This window comes from Cicer arietinum, chromosome 3 (genome assembly GCF_000331145.2).
Source record: "Cicer arietinum cultivar CDC Frontier isolate Library 1 chromosome 3, Cicar.CDCFrontier_v2.0, whole genome shotgun sequence".
Classification (NCBI taxonomy): domain Eukaryota; kingdom Viridiplantae; phylum Streptophyta; class Magnoliopsida; order Fabales; family Fabaceae; genus Cicer; species Cicer arietinum.
In genome coordinates this window covers 62,973,717-62,989,522 of record NC_021162.2, presented here as the reverse complement: position 1 = coordinate 62,989,522, position 15,806 = coordinate 62,973,717, and the positions used below count along the sequence as shown (strand labels likewise).

At 24.3% G+C, this 15,806-nt stretch overlaps 1 long non-coding RNA gene across 1 annotated transcript; it reads right to left on the bottom strand.

Annotated features, from left to right (window-relative positions):
* Positions 1–7,815: 7,815 nt before the first annotated feature.
* LOC101511626 (uncharacterized) lies at positions 7,816–10,127 on the bottom strand. The gene is made up of 4 exons (XR_001143518.3): positions 9,693–10,127; positions 9,264–9,341; positions 8,466–8,656; positions 7,816–8,178 (listed from the first exon to the last, which is right to left on the bottom strand). It is a non-coding gene; the product is annotated as an uncharacterized lncRNA (long non-coding RNA).
* Positions 10,128–15,806: the final 5,679 nt, after the last annotated feature.

The following is a 15,806-nucleotide window of genomic DNA, read 5'->3' as shown; positions in this document are numbered from 1 at the left end:
AAGCGTCTTTCTGTGAAGCTTCAATTGTCTTCACGTGTTTAATTGTTCGACAGTTGAATATATAATCAATATTGAAAATTATTTAAAATTATAATATTTACATGTATTCTCTCTTAGACGTAGACGTTAATGCATTGAATTTAAGAATATAAAATTTTAAAATTTACATACATTGTCTCTGACATGTAGACATTAATGCGTTTTTATATTGATTATAAATATTTAAATATTGAATATATAAGAGATGATATATATACTTAAATCCGTACAAAATTTAGTTAATATATGATCGATGCCAATATTTATTATAGTTTTAAAGCATTTGATTCGTTATTGCTCTCACACTTTCGAACTCAATATTTAGGAGCCGATGCAAATATAAAATATGATAGACTCTGAGTATGAAATTCTTAACATAGGAGAAATCCTCAATTTAAATTACACACTTTTACTATTCCTAGTATAATGGAGGGTAGGAATTTTTTATTCTATGGAAATAAAAGTATACAATAACTTTCCACTTTCCTTCCTTGCTTTTTCTATTTTTATATTTTAAGTAAATAAATTATTTTAGAAAAATCATTGGATTGTTAAAAATACCAAATGTGTTTGTGAAGTGTTTTCCGAAATATTATTCTCAATAATAAAGTTCTCAAATATATTATTTCTGGGTATATAAATGTATACTTGAAACAAAATATATAGTTATAATCTTACATAAATTATATAATTTAATTATAATACTAATTTTTTATAATATATAAAAATATATAATTAGTGTGTATAAAAATGAACCGACATAATTTTTAAGTTTAAGTTGAACGTCAAATATCGATAGTATTCTGTTCTGAAATTAAACGCAAAATTTTGTATATATAAAATAAATATAATAAAATTTATTATCTCAAATAAGAAGAAAAAATGAGTATATATTTTTGTGTGAAATTGTTGAATACATAGTTATAGGTTATGGAAGAGACACAGTAATAGTCGAGTACTTAATGGAATCTGTCACTATCAGGTGTGTGTGCCGGTCAGTATTGGCTAGAATCCTATGAATTTATAATGGAAAAATATTTGGTGCACACTTAGAAGTGTATACCTCTTAGGGATAAAGAAAAAAGAAATGTCATTTGATATATTAGTAATATATGATACAAAAGATATAGAGGTAAAATGAAGAGTAAAATAGATGTATGAAAATTTTAAATGTATTATTTATATTATTTTTGTTTATATATAATAAATGCATTGAAAATGACAATGCTAGCAAAACCGACGAAAACGATACATGGCCAGTGTCTTAAATTAAATATAAACAAAATTTTATTAATGAAAATTGATGTAATTAAATCATAAATTAAATAAAGATTCCAATTTTTAGTGATTCATAGTTGTTTATATGTGATACCAAAAGGAGTATATTTCTTTTAACTTATCTAGCTCAAATGACATCTTTTAAAAAGTTTGTTTTTAAATAAAAGTATCATTCGAAAAAAAAAATATGTCTTTCAATATAAACCACTTTTAAAATTAATAGATATATTTACTTTTTCTTTTTCAAATAAACTTTAACTCTCTTTATTTCACAATATTTGTGGCATTTGTCAATTTCACACGGATTAAAAGAGATGATAATTATAATTTTATTAATTTATCGTTATTATCTATTAGTGTATTTTCATTTCAATAAATACAAAATAGAGAATAATAACTTAAGAGTGGTGTGATGATATTAATTAGAAGATACAATTAAAAATAATAATTAAAATTGCATTGAAAATCAAAAGTAACAAATTTTTTAAAGAAATATTTTTACAAATGTGATAATTATTATGAAATGGAAGAATTAATAAATCACCCATAGACACTAAGTGTAGCATGTTTGGCTCTACGATAACAAAAACTTATTTTTAATGAATTTAATTTACTCAAGCGTGATTTAAATATAAATTGGTTTATGTTTTGATACAATTACGTAAAAATTAGTTTAATAACAAATTTCAATATAAAAATCATGTGTAGACTGAAAAGCTACAACTCTTAACTTCAAATTATAATCATTTCTAAAGGTAAAATCAATTATATCAGAAAATAGAGGACGTCAAACATGTTAAAATGAATTTTACGTCTCCCAAGTCAATTATAGATGTCGCAAATGTGAAACCAAACATAGATCAAATATACTAGAATTTGGAAGAAGAAAAAAAAACTATATAGATCTATACATATATAGAAAAAAACTATATAGAAAAAAAAACAAATATGAAGGGTATTTTATATACATCTATACATAAAATAGACACATTAATTATACTATCTAATAAAATTTGTCATTTTGAAAAAACTACACTACCTATTTTTTAATAAAAATTAAATTTGCAATATATACTTAAATCTAAAGTCAGAAGAAGTATAATATATGATAGGCTAAATTACATATGCAGTCCTTTAACTTAATTTCGGGTAATGTTTTAGTCCTTTATATATTTTTTTTCTTGAGTTGGTTCTTTATTTTAATTTTAAGTGACATTTTGATATTTTATGTTTTAAAATGTCAACAATTTTGTCTTTTTTTTTTACAAAAATTCAAAAAAATCATCAAGTTTTTCAAACAAAACCCATAAAATTCGTTATCATCTTCAATAAAATACAAATTTAATCAAATTCATATCTTAAATCTTGAAATAAACTCATTTTTTTAATTCTTTATTTAATATTGTTGAAGATGAAAATATGAGTGTATTTGAATATTTGAGTTATGGATTTGATAACATTTGCATTATATTGAAGATGATTATTAATTTTATGGGTTTTGGTAGAAAATTTTGATGACTTTTTTGAATTTTTGTATAAAAAAGGATAACATTGTTGAAATTTTAAAACATAAAATATCAAATTGCCACTTAAAATTAAAATAAAGGACCAACTCGAAGAAAAAAAAAAAAAAAGATAAAGGACTAAAACGTTACCTAAAATTAAGTTAAGAAACACATATGTAATTTAACCTATATGAAATTATAATATATACCACAATCAATATCCGAATTACAAGACTTTTAAATCAAAAATAGTATTTATTTTTTAAAATTTATACCAGTATCTCGTGCATTATAGAGTATATATGTTAGATATTTCGATAAATCTGAGCTTAGAAATAAAACATACTCATGAATGATATAAATTTTAAAGAGAATATTTTGATGTATTATTGATTTTCATAAGGCAGGTATTTTGTTTTTTAAGATCAATATGTAAGAAAAAGAAAATCGTGTAACGACAGCTCAAATAATAATTGTATTTGATATATTGAAAAATGAAATTGAATTTAAAATACCCTTCTTTTTCCACATTAGTATATGCTAATTGATTTCTTCTAGCTACACTCCACCACTATTAATGATGCCATAGTATTATACCCTTTCTCCTAGTATGCCTAAATGGACCAAGACCCCAACAGTTCTGAAGAATGATGTAAGGCAGGTACTGTTCATAAAAGAAATGTTTGCCTCAAAATAAAAGGAATGCAATTTATCCATATGTTCATTGTGTTTTGTAATTTTATTTTAAGTCAAATGTTCATTAAAATATGTAACATGAAAGGAATCTTATTATCTCATAAAAATAATATTTAAAATTAACTAACAATAATATTGCAGTTTCATCTCTTTAAAAAGTTGCCATGACATAGCCTTCAATGTCAATAAAGTAGCTTAGTTCATGGTCTTTCCTCTTCTCAATCACACGAGAAGTCACACAATAAGAAAATATTCAATGTGGTCAGTCTAAAAAAAAAAATCTCCCAAAAAAATTCTCACAAATTATTGATCAAAAAAGTTTTTACAAATTATTGATGAATTTTTTTTTTATAAATACTAAAATTCAAATTAGTTGTTATTAGTGATTGAAAATGCTTTTATAGATCAATTTTTTTTTTTGTGATTATAACATTTGTGGGATCAAAAACAGTCACAAAATTATTGAAAAGAAAAATTATTTGAATATGTAGCGGTTAATACGCTCACAAATAACTTGATTGATTGCAAATATCAGCCAGATTTTGTGGCCGCATATACCCTTACAAAATCAAAACGTTGAAACATTGTAGGGCTTAAGCAAACCTTTTCTGAGAACCCATACCGTCACAAAGGCAATAGAGTCATTGACATTTTGTGACCGGCCGTAACAAATGTCTTCTTTTCTCCCATATATTTCATTATTTCTCTCATTTATTATGTTTAGCTTCTCTCTACAAATATTTTTCCTCAACTTTTATTTTTCTCCAACTTTTTTCTTTACGTTATCTCTTAAATTTTCATAAGTCTTTATTTTATGTTATTTTTTATTTTAAGTTATTTATTTAATGAATATTATTTAATTTTTATTTTGACTGCGGTGTTATTGGGCTAATTGCAAAGCATTGTAGTTTGTTCGTAAATTTCAAGTCAAACACTACATTGCATCAAATTTGTATGAAATGCATTTTAAATATAGATTAATAAATTTTATAATTACTATTGAAAAATGTTAAATGGTTATAAATTATTTTTAGAGTGCTAATATTTTATTTAAAAATGTAGAATATATTTAAAGCTGGTTATAATATTATTTTGGTTTAATTGTAGTTTTAGTCCCTCTATTATTACCAATTCACGGAAATGGTCCCTCTATTTTAAAAGTAGACAATTTTGGTCCCTTCCTCAAAAAATTTAACTAAAAAATGCACAATTGACATATTTTTAATGACGCGACATATAATTCTATGATATATAACCATCTAGATATTCATATGTCATTAATTAAATTAAAAATATGAAAAATTTATGAAGTTGAAAGCAAAATTTTATTGCGTTTTATTCAAATTTTATGAGGTTAATCATTTTACATTATCGTATCATATATCACGTTATTTAAAACATCTCACGTCATCATTTTTTGGTTAAAAAATCTGAAAGACGGACCAAAATTGTCAACTTTTAAAATAGAGAGACCAATTTCGTGAATTAGTAAAAATAAATGAACTAAAATTGCAATTAAGCCTATTATTTTTGAATTTTAATGTTAGTATGATTAGTTAAAAAAAAGTGCTAGTAAAATATTTAAATCGTAAAAATTCTACTTAAATTAAAATGTAGTTTTTTTGTAATTTTTATTTTATTTGGTAGTAATAATTTAATTAGTATTAAAATTATATTTTTGTTTTATATAAAATATTTTTATTTTTTAAATTATATTGATATTGATTTCTGATATATAATATATTTTTTAAATTATAGTTTTTTTTAATGCGCTTTATCTTTATCTTTGTGGTGGACTTTTTCATTACAAACTTGTGACTGTGTTTATAAATAATAACAAAAAAAATTAATTTTATAATCATTTTAACTACTATAAAATTTTATAAGTGACTTATTCATTTTGACCACTATAAAATTTTATAAGTGACTTATTTGTGATTATCTTGAATTGCTACAAATAAATAATTTTTTTTTAAGGAGAATATTGTGTTACCCTAACAGCTAAATACTATAGTATGACAAATACCACTACAAAATTATCCTAGATATAGTCTCTATTCACTGAACTCAAATATCTTTTTTCTGATCCAAACACAATGTACTATGTGATATTCAAAGTGCACAATCTCATCTTACACTCTCACATCACATGTGTAAATAAACTTGACATTCACTTTATTAGCAATAAAGTTCTTACCAAAGCAGTTACAACTGCACTTACATATTCATCATTACATATTCATCACTCTAAATATAATAACAAAGTGACTTTGAGGAATGAAATTAAGTTTAGAGAATGAACAATGAGAATCATGAATATCCATTGTCAATTTGGGAGTGTGATTCTTTAGCTTGGAACAAATGTTTACTTGAATAATAATTTGTACATAATTATGGATTTCTAATATTTTTTATTATAATTTAATTTATATTCATTGTTAATGTAAAAAAAATTTATATGATTAATCAATTAAAATTATTAAAAAATATTTGACTACTTCTAAATTCTAAGTCCCACATATCAGTAGACTACTTGTAATTTGTTGATTGATATAAAAAAATATATTGTAAAAATATGAAAATGGCTTGTAATGCACGTGTTCGTATATTCCACGGAGCAAGATTCTATGTTATATATTATTTCATCTTTAAAATATGACTTTTTTTATATTATTCTTTGTCTTTTTTATAAAATTTTCAATTATATTAATATTTTTTACCAAGATACCTCTAATTATGTTTTTTTTTTCTTCTAACAATCTTTAATAAATTTTATTATGAAATCATAAATCAACTCTCTTTTGAAGACAAAACCTGGGAATAAACTTAATCATTTTTTAATTCGTGTGATATAGTTGACAGAATTTTATATATAGATATGGATAAAGTATAATTGCCAAAAAGAATATTCCTGGAGGACTTATTAATTTATGAAATAATCATTAAAAATTTATTAATTTATAAATAAATGTAAATATTCCTTGAAAATACAAAAGAAGTTAAAATATTAATGAGGCGTTGGATGCAATAATGAAGCATCGTGTTATCTATGATAGAAAATAAATAAATAAATAAAGCATCGTCGTTTTCAGGCGCAAATATGTCATGAATACATACGAATTTAATTTACAGATCTCAACGGTCAGTGAATTTACATATCATTGTGATGTCTTTGTATCGACGTGGGAATTGAATCCACAATTTTACAGGTGCGACTCAATTCTTTAGCAACTAAATCAAAAATATATTAATTTTATATTCATTAATTATAATTATTAAATTATTAATAGTATTTAATTTTTATCATAATTATTTATAAAATTATTCATACAATTAATTATAATTTATCAACTAATTATAATTTATCAACTATGTAAAACAAAATTATTTTGTAGTGAATAAAAATTAAACACATAATATCATATATTATTACCAAAAGATCTAAGGGTGTGTGGAAGGAGCGAGTCCCAAATTTTTAGATATACACATAGAAATTTTGATTATATATATATGTAATAAATATATAATTAAAATAAAATAAAAATATTTTTAATTAATAGAATAATTTTGTAGTCTCATGTATTTAATAAAAAATATTGTAATATTAAAATAATTCTCTCATGTTCCAATTTAAATTTAAATGGACATTAGCATTTTTAGTATCACTACTAGAAAAATAGGATTTAGCGTCGGCAAACATACCGACGCTAATAGGTCAAAAGCCGACGCTAATGGTGATTTAGCGTCGGATTAGCGTCGATATCAGGCATAGGCTAAAACGATCGAAACTAATAGATAACGTCGACTAAATACCATTCGACGCTATAGTAGCGGCAGCCAGGCCTACGCTACACCGACACTATGAACAAAATTGAAACATCTGACGCTACATATGTCAGTTGCCACGCTAAAATAGTTGCGTCAGATGACCGACGCTAATGTCCCATCACGCCTTTCATGCAAATAATCAATTATATATCAATTATACCTCACTTTTCTATTTTGTCTACCTTGTGAAAATACTACAATATGTGAGAGTAAAAGTTATGATTCAGTTTGTTCACAGAAAGAATGCAGTTTTTCCAACCAATTTTAGAGCACTTATGGTTTTAAAGTGTTGCCAACATGATAATTGTGGCTAGTAGCAGTCCACAACTGATAACAATGTAGCAAATACAGTTGGTTGGTGATAAACTGACAGTCATAAACTATCAACATGGTCCCCGTAAACAGCTCAAAAAATCAGGAGTACCAACAATGTAAAAAAAAATTATATATTGAGGTGTAAAGGGAGAAAAGTTCATGAAATAAAAACGACTAAGGATTTCTTTCTAAAAGAACATATGAACTAGAGATTATGATAATATAAATACAACAAAAGAACAAATGATTACCAATCTAACATAGACTCTAAACTAGACCATATCCATAATTATCATGAAAGAATGAGTAAACAAATGGACAAATACAAAAAAATCTTAATGACCTCAGAATTTTTATCAAGGAGAAACAAAGCTTTGAATTTTTGTAGATATCATCTAGTCTAGCCACAAAATGCGAGTTCTTTTAAAGCTATCAGAAATGACCACCATCTTTTATTGGAGTATGCAATTCTTGAACTCTTCAAGAACAAAAGTCATATTTGCATTGAGGTTGATATCTACAAAAGAGCATATAATTAACATGTGTCTACTGCCACTGAAATTCACAATTTAAACCTTTTGCCTTTCAACTGTTGCAAAATGAATATCTAAGATAATCCACTGCAAAACTGACACAGGCAAGTACTATTTATAGATAAAACTCTAGAACATTAGCTATTATTCCTACTTGAAGAAAATATACATACAAACATACAATAATCAATACTTCCTTGGACATCAACTAAATTATGATATGAATGTACAAAAAATATTTTAAAAAAAATTAAAAGGATATTGATCTTACTGTTGGCTTGCCATTGAAACGGATTTCTATACAAACACAGTGTAAAGCATAAACCCAACTATTTTGAGAAAGAAAAGGATTTGCTACATGTCTTGAGTAGTGGACACGAAGTGTCAAGTCCAAGAGTAGTGGAAGCAATTTATGCATGGTGTGTCCCTATGATAATTTGTGACAATTACTCTTTGCCTTTCCTACAAAATCATAATTGATAGCAAAAATGTTCTCTATATTATTCTCAAATAATTTAGAATGAATCAACAATCAACTACAAGAAACTTTATCATTTTGTTGACAAAAAAGAAAAGACCTAAAATTGATTGAACAAAGTGACCCATACAAATTAACTCATTATTTCTCTCTTATTTTTAACAAGCCAAACAATTTTATTGATATAAAAGATGAATATAGCACAAAATCCAGCAATTCAAATAATTGAAATCAACAACTATATAACAAGAAAAACCCACTAATACTACCAAGAAGATTAATGAATTGCCAAGAAATTAACTCCACTAATTTGGTTTATTTTTGAAAGTTGTGGGAAAGGAATTATTCTATTTTGGAAAACTTGACTTAGGCTTACTGTAAGGAATCAACATTTTCATAATTTTGCAAATAAACAACATGCTTGTGAAAACAAACATGAATAATGATGTTGTGCAGCACCAAAAAATGTTGGTTTTTTACCTGATGAGCAAAACGAGAGTTCTGATAACCAGCCTTCATCATAATGCTGGTTTTCTAAAATGCCACTTTATTTTATTGACAAAAATAAAAGATGATAAAATTAATAAGCACCTCACAACTTTTTCTTCAATTTCCGAAAGAGTTGAACCTCCCTATCAAGTTCTGGGATTACCAACATTGTTCTCCAACCTGCTCATGAATATATTGAAGCATAATCAAATTTAAAACAAGCATTATCTAAACCATTATCACGTCTAAAATAGTCACAAGTTTCAACCACTGAACAAGTATAATTTATCCAGCTTCTATTATGTAAGGAAAATGTGGTGGAACAAAATGAAAATAAAATTAAACCATATAAGATCCATGTTTGTAGTGATATTTTATAGACAATAAAACACCATAGTGTAATAAAACGCACACAAAAAAGTAAATATACAAATGGTAGAATTGTCGAATTATGATATTTGACCAGATTTATGCTTGGACAAGCATTAACAAAGGTCTTACTAAACGCATGTAACAGGATACGATAATTACCAAATCATATGCTTGGACAGCCAAGGCAACTTTTTCATTAGCGATCCTAAGAACAGAAAATCCACCATGGGTACTAGTATCAGAAGCAGTTAAAACCTTGTAGAAGGAGTGAGTTTTTGGTCTTGGAGGGTCAGCAGGACAATGATCAAGACTTGTACGCACACTTTTGCTAAAGCACGTTTGGTCGATTAGAAAAACACTAAAACACAGCGTCTCCCCCTCCGACGCTAGTTGCTTATAAATTTGAAAAATAAAATTTGTCACCATAGCGTCAGCTTGACCGACGTTACACCGACGCTAACTAGCGTCGGAGTTACGTACCGACGCTAAATATGGCAGCTAAAATGCAATTTTCTAGTATTGTATACTATAGAGTTCCAATCAAATTTCATAAGTATAACTCAGTTATAACTGGAGAGATATTGATGTGTTAAAGTTTGGGTTCACACATGGAATTGTGTACTTCTCAACACTTAAGATGTGTGAGAATCATTAGACTACTTGATTAAAAAAATAGATATTCTAAAAAAAGTTTAAATAAAAATAAGATTTTATTACATTTTAGTTTACCTATATTTATCAATTTGTGAAATTAATACTTCTATTTTAAAAATTGAATATTTTAATCTCTCATTTAAATTTTTTAACTAAAAAATGGTGGTTTGAGATATTTTTAATGACGTGACATGCAATCTTATAATGTAGAACTATCTAGGTGCATTAATTATTTATATGTTATTAATTAAATTATAAAAATAAATTTGTTTCAAGAAGTGTTAGAATGATAACTCTTTTTAAATAGCTAGAATGTTACTATTAGTTTGAAGTTGTATTTAGATGTTATTTACAATATCGATAAAATTATAATATTTTAAAATACTTTATAATTTTTAAAATTGTATTATTTTATTAGGGATTCAATTTTTTTGATTCAAACATGACCTCCAAAAATATTTAGACGATTGTGGATGTACGTTTGTTTGCATATTCACTCTTTTCAATTTAAAAGAATTTATAATGTGTTCTCGGTCGTTGAACTCTTTTAATTTGAATGGATAAATATAATTTTTTAAATAAATAAAAAAAGAGTTTCTTACATGTGCATGCATTGAAATTTTATTTTTATTTTAAATATGTCTTTAGTCTCTACAAGTATATGATTTTTTATTTTAGTCTTTGTAAGTTTTTTGTTTAGATTTAATTCATTTAAAATTAAAATGTCTTTAGTCAAATGATTATTAGTACTGTGGTCAAATGAACGTTACAAAAAAAGAGTTGTCCAACAATTGTGGCACGTTACCTTATAAATGCATATCAATACATCATTTTTATGATATATTAAAAATTAAAATATTTTATATTATTAATTAATTAATAAATTTATTTATTTATCATATAATAACTCTTCTCTTCTTTACCCTATTTATTAACGTCTCACTCTATTTTTAATTTATATATTTTTATATGAAATAACACTAATTATTAAATAATAAATTAATTAATTTATTATTTAATAATATAAATTATTTTAATTTTCAATATATTATAAAAATAATATATTGGTGTGAATTTATAAGATTACGTGCTATTAATGTTTGCAAGTTTTTTTTTTTCAACATTGACGTTAAAGATTAAAGTTGTCTATAAGTTTAGAGAAACTAAATTCAAACAAAAATAATAAGATAAAAAAGAAATAACTTATTTGTAGAGACAATGATATATTTAAACCTTGATTTTTAAATTTTATTATCGGTTCCAAGAATGGACTCTTCGGTTAAATGTTGGTTTAGATTCTTTATCCGATTATGAGACTCAAATCTAAAATCGGATACAAATCTATTTTAAATATCCGGTTAAAATCATATGGTTATAATTCGGTTTATTTATAAACCGGTTGGATAACCACTTATATTTTATATTTGGATTTTGTTTTTATCCACTACCAATATTTTGTTAATTTTGAGATTTTATTTATAGAAAAAAAATTAAACTTTTTTTTCAAAAAAATATCGGAAAAAGTTAAAAACTTTTTTTTTCTCAAAAAAATTTTAAATCGAATTTTTTCTCAAAAAATTTGGTGAGAATTTTTTTAAAAAAATTTATCGAAAAAATCGATTTTTTTAAATAACCGATTTTTAAACTACGAATAAATGATTTTTCTAAAAATAATCAAATTTTATTCGGTTTTGAAAAAAAACATCAATTTTAAAATTTAAAGTTTTAAAATCGGTTGCTTAATTATAAATCGGTTGTTTAACCATAACCAATTTTACAATTGGTTTTATAACCGATTTTAAATCAAATAATGAATTTACTTATAAATCTAAATTCATATATTGGTTTTAAAATAGATATAGTTTAGTTTTAAAAAAAATCAACCATAAAAAGCCCTAATTTAAATTATGAATTCTTCTGTGGTTACTGTTGTAGCGTGTAGAAACAATTTTTGTAGTTACAGGTTTCTTAACCACATTCTTAGATTTACACACATAAATAAATAAGTATAGAAGATAAAAATATTAAATAAAAATTATTTTTAAAATGATTAAATAAACTTTTTTAGTGTTTCTTTAAAAATATTATTATTATAAAAATATTTTTTCTATCTCAAATATATTATGACCACTAATGTAGTAAATTAATTTTTATTTTATTTTACTTTTTGTTAAAAATTATATTTAATTATAATTTTAGTCATTTATTTTATCAATTCACTACATTAGTCTCTCTATTTTAAAATATAACAGTTTTAATTATTTTTTATATTTTTTAATTAAAAAAATTATAATTTAACATAAATTATATAACTTACAATTTTATATTGTAGAACTATCAAAATACATTAATTATTTATATATTATTAATTAAATTACAAAAATATATAATTTCATAAATTAATTTTTTTAGATATTATTATTATAATTTCATAAATATTAATTATTTAATATTATTATTTTTATATTATAACATTTAAAAAATATTATATCATTATTTTTTAATTAAAATTTAATTAAAATTAAAATTATTTAACTTTAAAATAAAAGATCAATTTTACAAGTTAAATAAAAATAAAAGAATAAAAAATACAATTATTTAGTGTCATTGAACCTTTGAACCGGTCCCTCAATAACAGCACACAACAATCAGGACCTATGATGCTAGTTGTAAAATAAAATAAATTTAATATTTTTTTATCAATGTGATATAGTTGACGAAACTCTATATACAATGATGGATGAAGTATAATTGCGAAAAAATTATTGATGGAGGATTTATTAATTAACTCCCTCAATATCAAAATATATAGAGAAAAAAAAAAAAAAAACAATGCATGTGTTCAAATATATCCACTATTTTTTAAAAAATTATCTGATTTCCAGGAGAGAAAGGGATGTATCCAAATATCTCTACTTTTTTATTTATGTTTTAAAAAATATAGATTAATCATTATAAATTTATTTATTTTTAAATAAATATAAATATTTCTTCAAAATATAAAAGAAGTTAAAATATTAATAAGGTGTCGAATGCAATAATGAAGCATCGTCGTTATCTATAATAAATAAAAAATAAAAATAAATAAATAAAGCATCGGCCTTATCAGGCGCAAATATGTCACTAGCATGTGTTAAGATACAATATAATTTTTATTTTGTCTGCTGCAATGTATTATTTCTCTTAGTTATTCATGCCACTATTCTATTTGGTGTCAGCTACAATGTGTCGTTCCAGATATGTCTAACAAATTTGTAGGTATAAGAAGAACTTTAAAAGTAAGATTTTTTAATAAAAAATAATAAATAAAAAATTTATAGATTTTATAAAATAAATTAAAAACTTATTGATACACATATAAATTAAAAATATACTTAAAATATATATTAAAAACAAATTTTAATGTGAATAATATTTATGATTTTTGATTAATTTTTAACTGTCTATCAAAATTATTTTAATCAATATTCTTTAAAGTGTAATTGTTGAAAAGCAAAAATATTGCCGCATAAACTATATTTGAATACAAGATTAATCTTACCTTAAATTTAACTAACTAAATTAACATGTAATTATAAATAAATTTGTAATACTATTAATTATTTTGTTTAGAGGCATTTTATCTTTGTTAAACAATTTTTTTATCCTAAAAGTTCTTGTGCTAGTGGTTTGAGTCTTAGATCAATCATGGTTTAATTTTTGTTGTGTTTAAATAACATATTTCAAAAGTAAAAAGTTGACGAAATTAATAGATTTATTATTGATATTATAATCATTAATGATTAATTATGTATATATATAAAATAATAAATATTTATTTGATAATTAATGAATAATATTATTTATTTTATCTTTTAAAATGAATTATTCACTTTAATGATTATAATCCATTTAATAAAATAGGATAGGAGTGAAATAGGCAATGAATTTTGAGAAAAAATGGGTCCAATCACTTGTAACCAAAAAGAGCTTGCCTCCAAGGCAACCACTCTTGCACAACTACCCGAAGTTTGTCCCATATAATTAATTGACGATTCATGATTGATAATTAAATTGATTATTTATTAGTTACATCGTTTAGCTACTTTTATATTATTAATTTATTACATAATAATTACAACAAGACGTTTGTTAAATAGTCCGGTGGTTGGACTAAAACATAAAAAATAAAATTGCAAAATTCATTGTAGATAAACTATAGAATCACGATCTATCCTAATCGTCTATGTTTTTTTATGGCAGAGAGTAATTGCATTCAAACAAAAAATGTGACGAGTCAAAAAACAAAATACGTGACATAATACAAGAAATACTCATGAAAAGGGCCATACGGTTAGAGCACACAAACTGCTACTAGTATTTAGTTCAAGAAAGCAAACAAAATTAGCCAACAAAATGAAAATATAGAACCCCACTTTTCAACAGCAACAATAGTCCTAAGCTCCCACGAACATCAGCTCAGAATTGCAAGACACAGAAGCGAAAAAAGAACTTCACCAATCAATATCAACATTTATTCGACAAGTCAAGAATAGAACAATTATGATTATCTCCGCTAGATAATCTAGTAGCTCCATCCACAGACATTAATCTAAAAGAAAAGTAAAAATAAACAAAAATCTGACGGCTGAAATATAAGAAAGTCAAAGCTCTTCTTATATATAAGATCTAATTTATATACGCCATCGTCAGTGTCGGTGTAAAGAGTATTTATTTACATTAATAGTACATCACAATGAAACTCATATAATTATGTGTTACTCCCTTTATATCTTTTTTATAAAGAGTTTAATTATTATGTATTGTCGATATAAACTCTCAACATATCATAATTATTATAGTATGATTTTATTAGTAATTATTTTAAAGTTCAAAAACCTATCATTTATAACAATAGTTGTCATAATCTGATATATCTAATTATTTAACTATTGGGAATGTCTAACAATGTAAAAACAAAAAATTACACTGTATGAATTAAATCCTAAATTGTATTTGTCTTTTTACACTTTAATATTTATTCACAAATTATCTTTTTGATTTTAATGACTTTAAATTTATATTATTTTTTATCAATATTTTACCCATTCACATTTTGAAGTAAACAAATCTAACAATTTAAAGAGTAATTATATATTTAAGAACAAATTATTTTTCTTGCTCCCGATAGATACTTATAATTAGAGGGAGTGAGGAAGTACAAGTAAACATGATGTTTTCCCCCAAATTTGAGTCTCAAATGAGCTAAAACGTGAATTTGAGAAATAACATCTTGTTCTCTATTTAGGTACCCATCCAAGACCAAAATCATACTTTGATATGAGACCAACCAAATCAAAAACATCAACCCTGATAAAACCTTATTGTGACCAACCACTGAATGCCACATTAATTACTTATATGTCAAGAGTTTTTCACTCCGATAAACATTTGTATCACTCAAAATTAGGTGAAACATTGGGCCACCCAACCCAAGCAGAAACAAGGCTACGACGCACGACACGATTCGTCTACATGGTCATCCACACTAGACAACCTCATAGAACATTGGTAGAGTGAACCACATGTGAACCATCATACTTATGTTTTAGATATGTGAAGTATTTAATTAAAGACATA